We start from the raw sequence: 12,315 nt of genomic DNA, 5'->3' as shown, positions 1-12,315 counted from the left end.
TACTAACACCTCCTCCTCTGGTTTCCCAAACTCTGCAGTATTCAAACATCTGTGGACTCTATTCCAACCGAACAAATATCTCACTCTCTCATTCAATACACTCCACAACATCTCAAACATGCTCTTTCTTTCCTCTAAATCATACCACCCCTCCTCGCAACCCCTCCAATCTTGTACCTCTCCCTGCCCGTTCCCTTCATCAACAAACCACTACCGAGTCTTATCCTTCCCCTCTCACCACCTCTCCCTCCTCCCCGGTGGCCTGCCGACTCTCATCATGTCCCCTATCTTTAAAATCTCAAAGCTTCCCTCTCACCCCTCCTTCTCAAATCAGCCACCTCCTCCATCTTCAAAGCAAACTTCACTCTCTTCCCCCTCACCTTTCTCCCTCCAATCTCCCCCTCATCCCCCCTTCTCAAAGTCCCCCTTCCCCAATCCTCCCTTTCTTCCAACTAATTGCTCCACCTCCTCCCATCTTCTGCTTCCCTTTCCCCCCCTCTCTAATTACTCCCCATTTACTGTGCCTCATCCCATCTCCACCGAACCTTTTGTCCTCCTCCTCATCCGGCCCTTTCTCCGAGCTCTTTTGCAATCTCCTACACACTGTCAACAACTCTCTCTACCTCCCCTCTCCTCCCTCATCCTACCTTCCCCCTCCCCTTCCCTCCCCTGCACCCAAAGCCTCCTCCCCTCCCTCTTCCTTAACAGTGTGGACCTCAAACATCTGGGGCCTTCGCTCAAACCTGACTGATCACTCCATACAGGTTGCCACTGACAAACCAGACATAATCTGCTTGACAGAAACTTTCCTCCTTCAAGACGTGTCTGACTCCCGAGCATCTCTCCCTGGTTACTCCCTCCTCCGGTATAACAGACCTGAACCTCATCCTGGTGGCAGAGTTGCTCTCTTCATCAAAAACTCTATTCCTCTCTCCATGAACTGTTCCTCTTCCCCTCCGCTCCCACCATATGCTTATGTGTTGTCCCATCCACCAAACAGTGATGACTCCATTTTCATCTCGTTCGCCGAAAACATGGACCAACTTCTAACCTCTCATCCCAACTCTCTCATCCTCATATGTGGTGACTTCAACTGTCAACATACCTGGTTTCTATCCTTCCACGATGCACCCTTTCATGAAGTACTTCCACACAAAACCTCTGAAATTCCCCAAAATGCCTCTCCATACTTCTTCCATTCCTCCAAACATTGCACTTCTTCATTAAGTTGCTCATACCTAGTCCTCGACCTCTCCTTGTACTCTACGACGAGGTTTCCTTGACACTTCCCCCAACTAATAATCTTCCGACTCCTGCTCTTATCCTCTCTCCTTTTCTACACAGGCTTGTGCTGGGTGGCAACATTCTCTCCCACCACTGCCTAACAATCATTAACCCACCTGCAACTGTCACTTCCTTACCACAACCAAATCCAACTATGTTCTATGTTGTCCACTCATTTTGGTAATCCGGTGGCTTTCCCGCTTTTGAAAGAATGAACCAGTTACGGCCATCCTCTTCCTCACCACCAGCTCTTTGACCCTCTCCATTCCTTGTCCCCCAACCAAATTTATCAAAACATTCCTCTTCACCCAGCTCCACCACTCCCACATGCACGTTGAAGTCCCACAATGCACAGCATCACGTCCAGCTCAACCATTCCCATCATTCCCTCTAGTGCCTCCATGAATTTCTGCTTTTCTGCCCCAGTTTTTTTCTGTTTGTGGCCCAAATACCGACAGAACACATGCTCAATCAGTCCATAACTTTTTGAGATATTGTGCTACATATTGGCGTTAGCCCCCATCACTCAATGGTGAAGAATCACTTAAAATTATTGTATCAAGATGATCAGATGAGGATCCGGATCTTCACTAAAATCTCATCAACTTGTCCATGTTACACACCCAATCCGTCCATAACTTTTCGAGACATCCTGCTTACAGACAAACAGGGGTGAAAACATAACCTCGTCCACCTTCGGTGGCAGAATGTAATAAAAACAACTTTTAGATTTATGCAAATGGACAACCTGTTACTTATTTGGACATTGTGATGCCACCGCAAAGAGGTATCGAGATTCATGCAGAACAAGAACACCAGGCCTACCACATTCACTCTCTTTTTCTCTTTCTCTTTCTCTTTCTCTTTCTCTTTCTCTTTCTCTTTCTCTTTCTCTTTCTCTTTCTCTTTCTCTTTCTCTTTCCCTTTCTCTTTCTCTTTCTCTCTCTCTCTCTCTCTCTCTCTCTCTCTCTCTCTCTCTCTCTCTCTCTCTCTCTCTCTCTCTCTCTCTCTCTCACATGTGTTATGGTTTTAGAAGTGAATGCGTACGGCAGATGCAGTAAGCCAGAATTCAACTTCTGTGAAATATTGATAATGTTGATGTGAGACCAGCCCACCACGACAGGGATGAAGGACACCGACAGTACAAGTAAACAAGTTCCAAACTATTTGCAGTGAGACAAACAAAATCATTGTTTATATGAACATCTTTCACTTTTCCACTAGTTCATGTAGCTATGCTTGTCGGAATGTCGGTTGTCCCACACTCACTGCCTAGCCCTTTAGGCTATGTACATGGGTTTCCATCAGATCTGTCGTCCTCGCTACAGTGTCAGCACCCACCCACAGATTTACTGTTGGACTTTTAACCTCCACAAGTGAAGGAAAGGGGGATAGCAGGAATAGCATTCCCTTCAAAATGACATCACACTCAATCAGTCACAATGCTGCCTGCAGAACATCAGGGTGACAGTTTGCAGTCGAATCATATTCACTTGGGAATCATGAACAGGTAAAAAAAATTGTTAGTGGTAGAAATGGATTGGTTGCAGCACTTCCCCCAAGGTCACCAGGTACGCTTGTCTGAAGTAGAATCCGATACTGTGTTGTCCAATGTCTCTGTCCTACCGTCTAATGTGTCTGTCTGCTTGCAACAACTTCTCCATAAGTCTTAGAACCTGTTTAAAAAAAAATGAAATAAAAACAGATCATTCATCATTTCAAAAGCTTTGTGGACTTGGCTATTATGAAATTATTATCAGTAAGTAAAACAACTTTCTCATTTAAATCATACTTTCCAACTCGCATGATCTATTTAGAAAGAAAACCAGCACCCATTTCTATCTGAGGATGGATCCATTCCATCCATCCATTGCTATCAAAATGAGGCTGTGTGTGTGTGTGTGTATGTGTATGTGTATGTGTATGTGTATGTGTATGTGTATGTGTATGTGTGTGTGTGTGTGTGTGTGTGTGTGTGTGTGTGTGTGTGTGTGTGTGTGTGTGTGTGTGTGTGTGTGTGTGTGTGTGTGTGTGTGTGTGTGTGTGCGCGCGCGCGCATGTGTGTGTGTTAGTTAAAATAAATGCAAAATTTTTGAAATGCAAAATAAAAGTTGTTCATGGTGTTAGAACCCACCTTTTTTTTGCTTGTACGAGGTATTAACTTGATTTACAACAAAATGTGTTGTATTTTCCTGATCCAACAGAAGAAGGAACAATTTCGGTGATGCATGTGTTTGTGTTGCCAGTTATATTTAAAGTTATCATTGTAGGTTAAAGCTGCTATAATGGCACAGACACAGTGTGGTGTATACCTTGGGCACCCTGCTGTTTTCCTGAGAGAGGTGCTGAAATAACAGCTCGGTCCTTTTTCTGGGTTACAATGATATGCAAGGATACACTACAGTATAAATAAACTCAAACACAAGAGTCAAATTGGGCCATCATTCCTCTCTCATATCCACACCCAGTAGCTTTCTCTATCAACTATCTACAGTCGTGGCCAAAGATATTGGCACCCCTTGCACTTTTTTCAAATAATGCGCCATTTCTTCCAGAAAATTGTTGAAATTTAAAAATATTTTGGTATCCACAAATGTATTTGATTGGTTTGCAGTGGAACAAGACAAAATTAAAAAAATCAGAAAATTACTAAATCTTCGCTTATTCCACACAGAAATCCTAAAATGGGCTGGACAATCTTATTGGCACCTTTTAGAAGTTGTTAGAAACAATTAGATTTCAAGCAGGTGATTCTCCTTTAATTTTGAATTGAACTCACCTGTGGTGAGTTGCAGGTTCCTGCAATATAAAAATCATTCATTCAACCAGCTTGAATAGAGAAAAGGAGTCACTCTGCTGTTTTGTGTCACTATGTGTACCGCAATGAGCACGGAGAAAAGAAAGAAAAACAGAGAATTGTCTGAGATCAGACACAAGATTGTAGCCAAGCATGGACAATCTCAAGGCTACAAGTCCATCTCTAGAGACCTTGATGTTCCTGTGTCCACCGTACACAATGCTATCAGGAAGTTTGAGGCACATAGCACTATAGCCAACCTCCCTGGACGTGGCCACAAGAGAAAACTTGATCAAAGATTGCAGCGAAGGAGTGTTCAAATGGTGGAGAAAGGACCTCCATCAACTGCCAAACAGATTCAAGCTGACCTTCAGACACAAGGTATGACAGTTTCAACTTGCACCATCCATCACCAACTCAATGAAAGGGTGGTAGGAGACCCAGGAGGACCCCACTGCTGAGATAGACGTAAGAAAGTCAGACTGAAGTTTGCCAAAACACACCTGAACAAACCAAAACCCTTCTGGGAGAATGTCCTGTGGACAGATGAGACCAAATTAGAGCTTTTGGGTAAAGCACATCATCTCTTCTTACAGAAAAGAAAATGAAGCCTTCAGGGAAAAGATCACCTTCTCTCCAGTCAAACATGGAGGAGGTTCAGTGATGTTTTGGGGTTGCTGTACTGCCTCTGGCACTGGGTGCCTTGAATGTTTACATGACATCATGAAATCAGGAGATGACCAAGGAGACATTTTGGAGCACAATGTTTGACCCAGTGTCAGAAAGCTGGGTCGCTGTCGAAGGTCATGGGTCTTGCAGCAGGACAATGACCCCAAACACACTTCAAAAAGCACCCAGGAATGGTTCAAGACAAAACGCTGGACTGTTCTGAAGTGGCCAGCAATGAGTTCAGATCTAAATCCCATTGAACACCTGTGCGGGAGATGTGAAAACAGCAGTCGGGAGAAGGCACCCTTCAAATCTGGGAGAACGGGAGCGGTTTTCACAAGAAGAGTGGGACAAACTACCAGTCGAGAGGTGTAGGAAGCTCATTCATCGTGAAAAGAAGAGCTTGATTGCAGTTATTTTGTCCAAAGGCTGTGATACCAAATATTAAATCTTGGGTGTCAATAATTTTGTCAATGCCATTTATTTTTATTTTCTCATTTAAAAGGATCTATTAAGTTGTGAATCAAAAACAAAGGTTCTGTGATATTAACAGTGAAACAAAGAATTGTGGAGACAAAATACTTTCATCAATTTCAACATATTTTTGGAGAAAATTGTGAGTTATTTGAAAAAAGTGCAAGGGTGCCAATATTTTTGGTCACGACTGTATCTTCGATGTGTCAATCCTAATCTTAGCATTAATTTTTTACACAACGTCACAGCCACATCAGTATTATAATCAACTTGTACATCCCACTTCATCTCCTGGCAGGGAATTTGCCAAAAATGGGCATTAAATGACCTACTTCTATCAAACGATACAATGGGATGTTTTATGTCCATATCTCATGGTAAACGGGACAGCTGAAAGGACGCATCACGTACTCTGAGAGGCAACTTCTCCTGAAGCAGATGCATCAGGAGGGGAGTTTTGGTTTGATTAATCTTCACAGGAAAACAAAGTCATGACCAGATATCTCAAAAGGGAATACATGAAGAATTGAGTTATCCTGCCGTAGCTTTTGATAAATTAGTTTGCCTTTAGTTGTTGCATTATAAGCCGGCTATGTAGAATGGATATATTCTTCACAACACATTTTATGTAATTTATTGTGTGATGTCTGCCTATGAATGCAACCTGACTCCAGTAAGGCACAATTCCTCAATGCAGTTACAAAAGTCAAATACCTTACTCAATAAGTCACGACCTAACTTTTATGTAAATGTTATCTGTAAAACCTTCTGATTATATTGTTGTGGGAATGATTCATAGGGGTTAATAAAACTGCTTAGTATAGTTCAGTTATCTACTTAATATTTATTTAGAGTAAGCAGAACGTCAATTAATTGTGATATTAGATATGTGTCGCTATAAAGTGTAGATATATTGTGGATGTAACGTGTAAAAAGTTGTGGATGGATTCGGACAAAATTGGTGAACAGATTGGGTGTGTAACAAGGACAAATTGATTTGATTTGGTGAAGATCCGAATCCGGATCTCGATACGAGAATTATTTAAATTTGTAAAGTGATTCTTCACCATTGAGAGTGTTGTGGATTTTACACCCACCCCGTTGTGATCGTTGAAGGATTCTTCCTGGTTGATTGTGGAATCCTATTTAACTTCAGGCAGAGTTTAACGTTTGTCCGATTTGGTTATAAAATCCTGCATAAAACCCACCGACACTGATAACCGATGTCCACACAGGTCCTTTCTTTGTGAAACAATTTATTCTCTAATTATCCACTATACACTATTCACCCTCGTGAATGTGATGGGGAGCCTGGTGTTGGCGCAGTGGTAAGGGCAGTGGCTTGGGACCCAAGAGGTCCTGAGTTCAAGCCCCGTTGGGACACTGAATTAATATATGTATGTATATGTATATATATAATGTGTATATATATATATATATGTGTATATATGTATATAATGTGTATATATATGTATATAATGTGTATATATATATATATAATGTGTATATATATATATATATATATATATATATATATAAACCAAGTCGAAAACACCAGGGGGTTGACTCAGCCTGCCATCCTTCCGAGGTCGGCGAAATGAGCACCAGTTGTACTGGGCCCGGTGTATGCCCCGGTTAGAATAGGTGTACCATATCCCTGTGTGTCGTAAGAGGCGACCAGGGTCGCGTCAGGAAGGGCATCCGGCGTAAAAACCTATGCCAAATCATTATGCGGACAACAAAACGAATTTCCATTCCGGATCGGTCGAGGCCCGGGTTACCAACGACCGCCACCGGTACCGGTGGTCAGCAGGGTACCAATGGAAATTGTGCTACTGCTGGGCGAAGGAGGAGAAGGAGACGGGGAAGGCGAGTCCGGAGGCAGTGGGAGAGGGGGAAGGGTAGAAGTGTGGAGGTGAGAGTTGGAACTCTGAATGTTGGGACGATGACTGGCAAAGGGCGAGAGTTGGCTGATATGATGGAGAGAAGAAAGGTGGACATACTGTGTGTACAAGAGACCAAGTGGATGGGGAGTAAGGCGAGGAGCATTGGAGGTGGTTTCAAACTGTTCTACCATGGTGTGGATGGGAGGAGAAATGGTGTCGGGATAATCCTGAAGGAAGATCATGTCAAGAGGGTATTGGAGGTGAGGAGGGTGTCTGACCGAGTGATGAGTGTGAAGTTGGAAATTGAAGGGGTGATGATGAATGTCATCAGTGCATATGCCCCACATATGGGGTGTGAGATGGAGTATAAAGAAGATTTCTGGAGTGAGTTAGATGAAGTGGTGGAGAGTGTATCCAAGGATGAAAGAGTGGTGATTGGAGCAGATTTCAATGGACATGTTGGGGAAGGGAATAAAGAGGATGAGGAGGTGATGGGGAGGTACGGTCTCAACAAGAGAAATGTGGAAGGGCAAATGGTGGTAGAGTTTGCAAAAAGAATGGAAATGGCAGTGGTAAACACGTATTTCAAGAAGAAGGAGGAACACAGGGTGACATACAAGAGTGGAGGAAAGTGCACACAGGTGGATTACATCTTAAGTAGGAGATGCAACCTGAAAGAGATTAGTGACTGTAAGGTTGTGGCAGGGGAGAGTGTAGCTCGACAGCATCGATTGGTGGTCTGTAGGATGACTTTAGAGGTGAGGTTGAGGAAGAGGGTGAGGGCTGAACCAAGGACCAGATGGTGGAAGCTGAAGGAGGAAGACTGTTGCGTGAAATTTAGGGAGGAGGTGAGACAGGCGTTGGATGGTGGTAAAGATGGGTGGGACGATTGGGCAACGACAGCAGAAGTTGTGAGGGAGATAGCTAGGAAGGTACTTGGTGTGACATCTGGACAGAGGAAGGAAGATAAGGAGACTTGGTGGTGGAACGAGGAAGTACAGGAAAGTATAAGGAAGAAGGGGTTGGCGAAAAAGAAGTGGGATAGTCAGAGAGATGAAGAAAGTCGGCAGGAGTACAAGGAGTGGCGTCGAAAAGCAAAAAGAGAGGTGGCTAAGGCCAAGGAAAAGGCATATGACGAGCTGTATGAGAAGTTGGATACAAAAGAAGGGGACAAGGATTTATACCGATTGGCAAGACAGAGGGACCGAGCTGGGAAGGATGTGCTGCAGGTTAGGGTGATAAAGGACGCAAATGGGAATGTGCTGACGAGCGAGGAGAGTGTGTTGAGAAGGTGGATGGAGTACTTTGTGGAGCTGATGAATGAAGAAAATGAGAGAGAGAGAAGGTTGGAAGAGGTGGAGATAGTGAATCTGGAAGTGGGGTGGATCAGTAAGGATGAAGTGAGGACTGCTATGAAGAAGATGAAAAGTGGAAAGGCGGTTGGCCCAGATGGTATACCAGTGGAGGCATGGAAGTGCTTTGGAGAGATGGCAGTGGGGTTGTTAACCAGATTGTTTAATAAAGTCTTGGAAAGTGAGAGGATGCCGGAGGAGTGGAGATTAAGTGTACTGGTTCCGATTTTCAAGAACAAGGGTGATGTGCAGAGCTGTGGAAATTACAGAGGGATAAAGTTGTTAAGCCACACCATGAAGTTGTGGGAAAGAGTAGTGGAAGCTCGGTTGAGAGGAGAGGTGATGATCTGTGAGCAGCAATATGGGTTTATGCCAGGAAAGAGCACCACTGATGCGATGTTTGCTTTGAGAATGTTGATGGAGAAGTATAGGAAAGGCCAGAAAGAGTTACATTGTGTGTTTGTGGATTTAGAGAAAGCTTATGATAGGGTGCCAAGAGAGGAGTTGTGGTATTGTATGAGGAAGTCGGGAGTGTTGGAGAAGTATGTGAGGATTGTGCAGGATATGTATGAGGACAGTGTGAGAGCGGTGAGGTGTGCGGTAGGAATGACGGACCGGTTTAAGGTTAAAGTGGGATTGCACCAAGGATCGACTCTGAGCCCTTTCCTGTTTGCAATGGTGATGGACAGGTTGACGGACGAGATCAGACTGGAGTCTCCATGGACCATGATGTTCGCGGATGACATCATGATCTGTAGGGAGAGTAGGGAGCAGGCTGAATCGAGCCTTGAGAGGTGGAGGTACGCACTGGAGAGAAGGGGAATGTTAGTCAGTAGGAGTAAGACGGAGTACATGTGCGTAAATGAGAGGGAGGGTGGTGGTATGGTGCAGTTGCAAGGAGTTGAGGTGGGGAAGGTGGATTGGTTTAAATACTTGGGATAAACTGTCCAAAGTAACGGAGAGTGTGGGAGAGAAGTGAAAAAGAGAGTGCAGGCAGGATGGAGTGGGTGGAGAAGAGTTGCAGGAGTGATTTGTGACAGAAGGGTAGCTGCAAGAGTGAACGGGAAAGTATACAAGACGGTAGTGAGACCAGCTATGTTGTATGGTTTGGAGGCAGTGGCGCTAACAAAAAGACAGGAAGCAGAGCTGGAGGTGGCAGAGTTAAAGATGCTGCGATTCTCGTTGGGAGTGACGAGGATGGACAGGATAAGAAATGAGTGTATTAGAGGGACAGCGCAGGTAGGACGGTTTGGAGACAAAGTGAGAGAGGCGAGATTGAGATGGTTTGGACATGTGCACAGGAGGGAAACGGAGTATATCGGGAGAAGGATGTTGAAGATGGAGCCGCCAGGCAGGAGGAGAAGAGGAAGGCCAAAGAAGAGGTTCATGGATGCGGTGAGGGCGGACATGCGGGTGGTTGGAGTGTCAATGGAAGATGTGGAGGATAGAGCGAAATGGAGACAGTTGGTCCGCTGTGGCGACCCCTAACGGGAGCAACCCGAAAGAGGAAGAAGAAGAAGACACTATTCACCCTCGTACAATGAACTTAAGAATCCCCATTTGTTGCAATATCATTTGGTTCTATTTCATTTATTCTTACTTTTAGTCAACAGTTAAACCAACCCGATTCAATGCACTTCCACATTAAATCAGAGAGTTTTATTCTAACTTGGTACTTGGTCAGTCCCAAGGAGTATAAGCCACTGAGATTCTAATACTTCCTCAGGTACTTGCACTGAAACAATTTTACATTTCAAAGCATTTTATACTTTCATGGGAGAGTGGTTGGGGCTATCAAACCAGACTGCAGATGTGTCCTTTTGGGCGAGAAGCCACTACGTACATGTCGAGGCAAAGGTTCGCTGTTATCAGCCCAAGTCACACCGCTCCAGACCAAGACATTTATCAACATTTAGGGCAAAAGTCTCTTGGCCAGAAAGAAGAGCCAATTCAACTTATAGCATAAAACTTACATTTCTAAAACTCCACTTGTTATAATTTAGAATACATTGATATAAATTTTTCCTCCACACTCCCCTGTTTTTTTTTTAAAGGAAAATTTGAATAATTTTTCTTACACATGATTACCATGTCCCATTCCTGAAGGAGAAAAGATTTCCATTACTCAAGTTCAATCAACAATGGCAGCGAGTGCTCATATCAGAAAATGAGTGAGTTTCCATTTAATTTATGGCCTGTTCATCTGCATGTGTCACACATTGAAGACATGCTACCCGAAGTCAGAAGATAAACAGGTCAGGATGTAAATAGAAAAGCACCCAACGGGAAACACAATCGAAGCACTCTTTGAGCTGAGGAGAAGGTAGATGTGGGCTAGTACAAGCTTGGGCCAGACACTGGGTTGAAGGAGACGAAAAGGACTCGAGAGGTGAACAGAGATCCAGCCCCAACAGAGCCTGGGGCCTTGCAGCAGCAGTCCGTGCAATCAGGCCTGATTTCACCAAGCGAGCTGTGCACGTTAGATGCAGTCGCTTTGCAGCACGAGCCCCCACTCACACCATTGAACACGTTGTAAACTACTCACAGTGTGGAACTCCAGGCCTGTCGTACATTGAAGCAACCACAGCAAGTGCACGATGTATTTGTAGAGCGGCAATCGAGAGTGTGGCTGAGGACATTCCTCCACGCAGGGACCACACAACACCGACGTGAAGACTTTGCTCAACCTTCTCCTCAGTGGGTTTTTTTTCTTTCTTTTTCCCCACATTGCTCCATCTTATCTCCTCAGGAAGAGGTACAGTTTCATGATCACGTGTTGAATGCTCAATCACCCAAATCTGGGTTCTCTCATTGTCCAATCTTTGTGTGGAAGTTCTATCCAAGCTTCATTTTAGACGAAATCGTACATTTGCATAGTTCAACTGCATTCAACACTCCGAAACAAATAAAACCAAAGTTAACGTCGAGTAAACATCACGGGCTCATGTATTTCCACAAGACTGACAAAGACTCTTCCAAAGCATTCAACTTGCATTATCAATATTTTATCTCTTTTCTTATTATTTCCCGAAATGACAACTAAAATATACAGAAATCTCAGTTGTATGTGTACTCAAAACATTCATCTCATTTGCTATTTCCATATGAAGGCAAACAGTCTTTATCAGGGTTCCAATTTGCGATCAATAAATCTTTTCACAAAAATATTCCATCATTTATCCCAAAATATGAAAGTAATCTATTTCTTCAAGAACCGAATCCAAATCGATTTTGCACAGTTACCATTTTAACATTCACATCTGCTATACAATTTACAGTTTCATTCACAAATAGTTACACAGAGCAACTGCCATTTTTTATTATCTTGATTTAATTGTCAGTAACTTTTCCTTATCCTCAACGAATAGATTAACAAGTTTTTTTTTTTTTATGAGCTTAGTCTGAAAGTAACAAACACAGTTACCACACAACCCCCAATTTGAGAGTTCCACTCCGCTCGGCCATCCTGACATCAAGTTGCCGAGATGCCGAGCGTCCTTGGCTGCAGAGCGTGAAATATCTCAAAAATAATGTTTAACCAATCTCTCTTAAACAACACTCTGAATTCCATCGACATTTTAAATCTCTGACATTTTCCATCTATCCACTTCTCTCTCACCAAAACAGCAAACATGCTGCCATTTTTCCAACTCACATACACAAACCATCTATCACTTCCTCTGACCTTCTCAATTACGAATCCATTTTCCTTTATCAAAACAAATAAATCATTTTAAACAGTTGTACAAAAATTGTCAAATCACTTGTCAAATCTGTCGTCAGGCGAATATCATTTAAATTGCAGCTGAAACACTCCGTCCACACATGTAGCTACACCCTCCCCAAATTTTAT

Source organism: Eptatretus burgeri, chromosome 7, assembly GCF_056783735.1.
Source record: "Eptatretus burgeri isolate ZD-2024b chromosome 7, Ebu_testis_v1, whole genome shotgun sequence".
Taxonomy (NCBI): Eukaryota; Metazoa; Chordata; class Myxini; order Myxiniformes; family Myxinidae; genus Eptatretus; species Eptatretus burgeri.
This window is presented reverse-complemented; position numbering follows the sequence as displayed.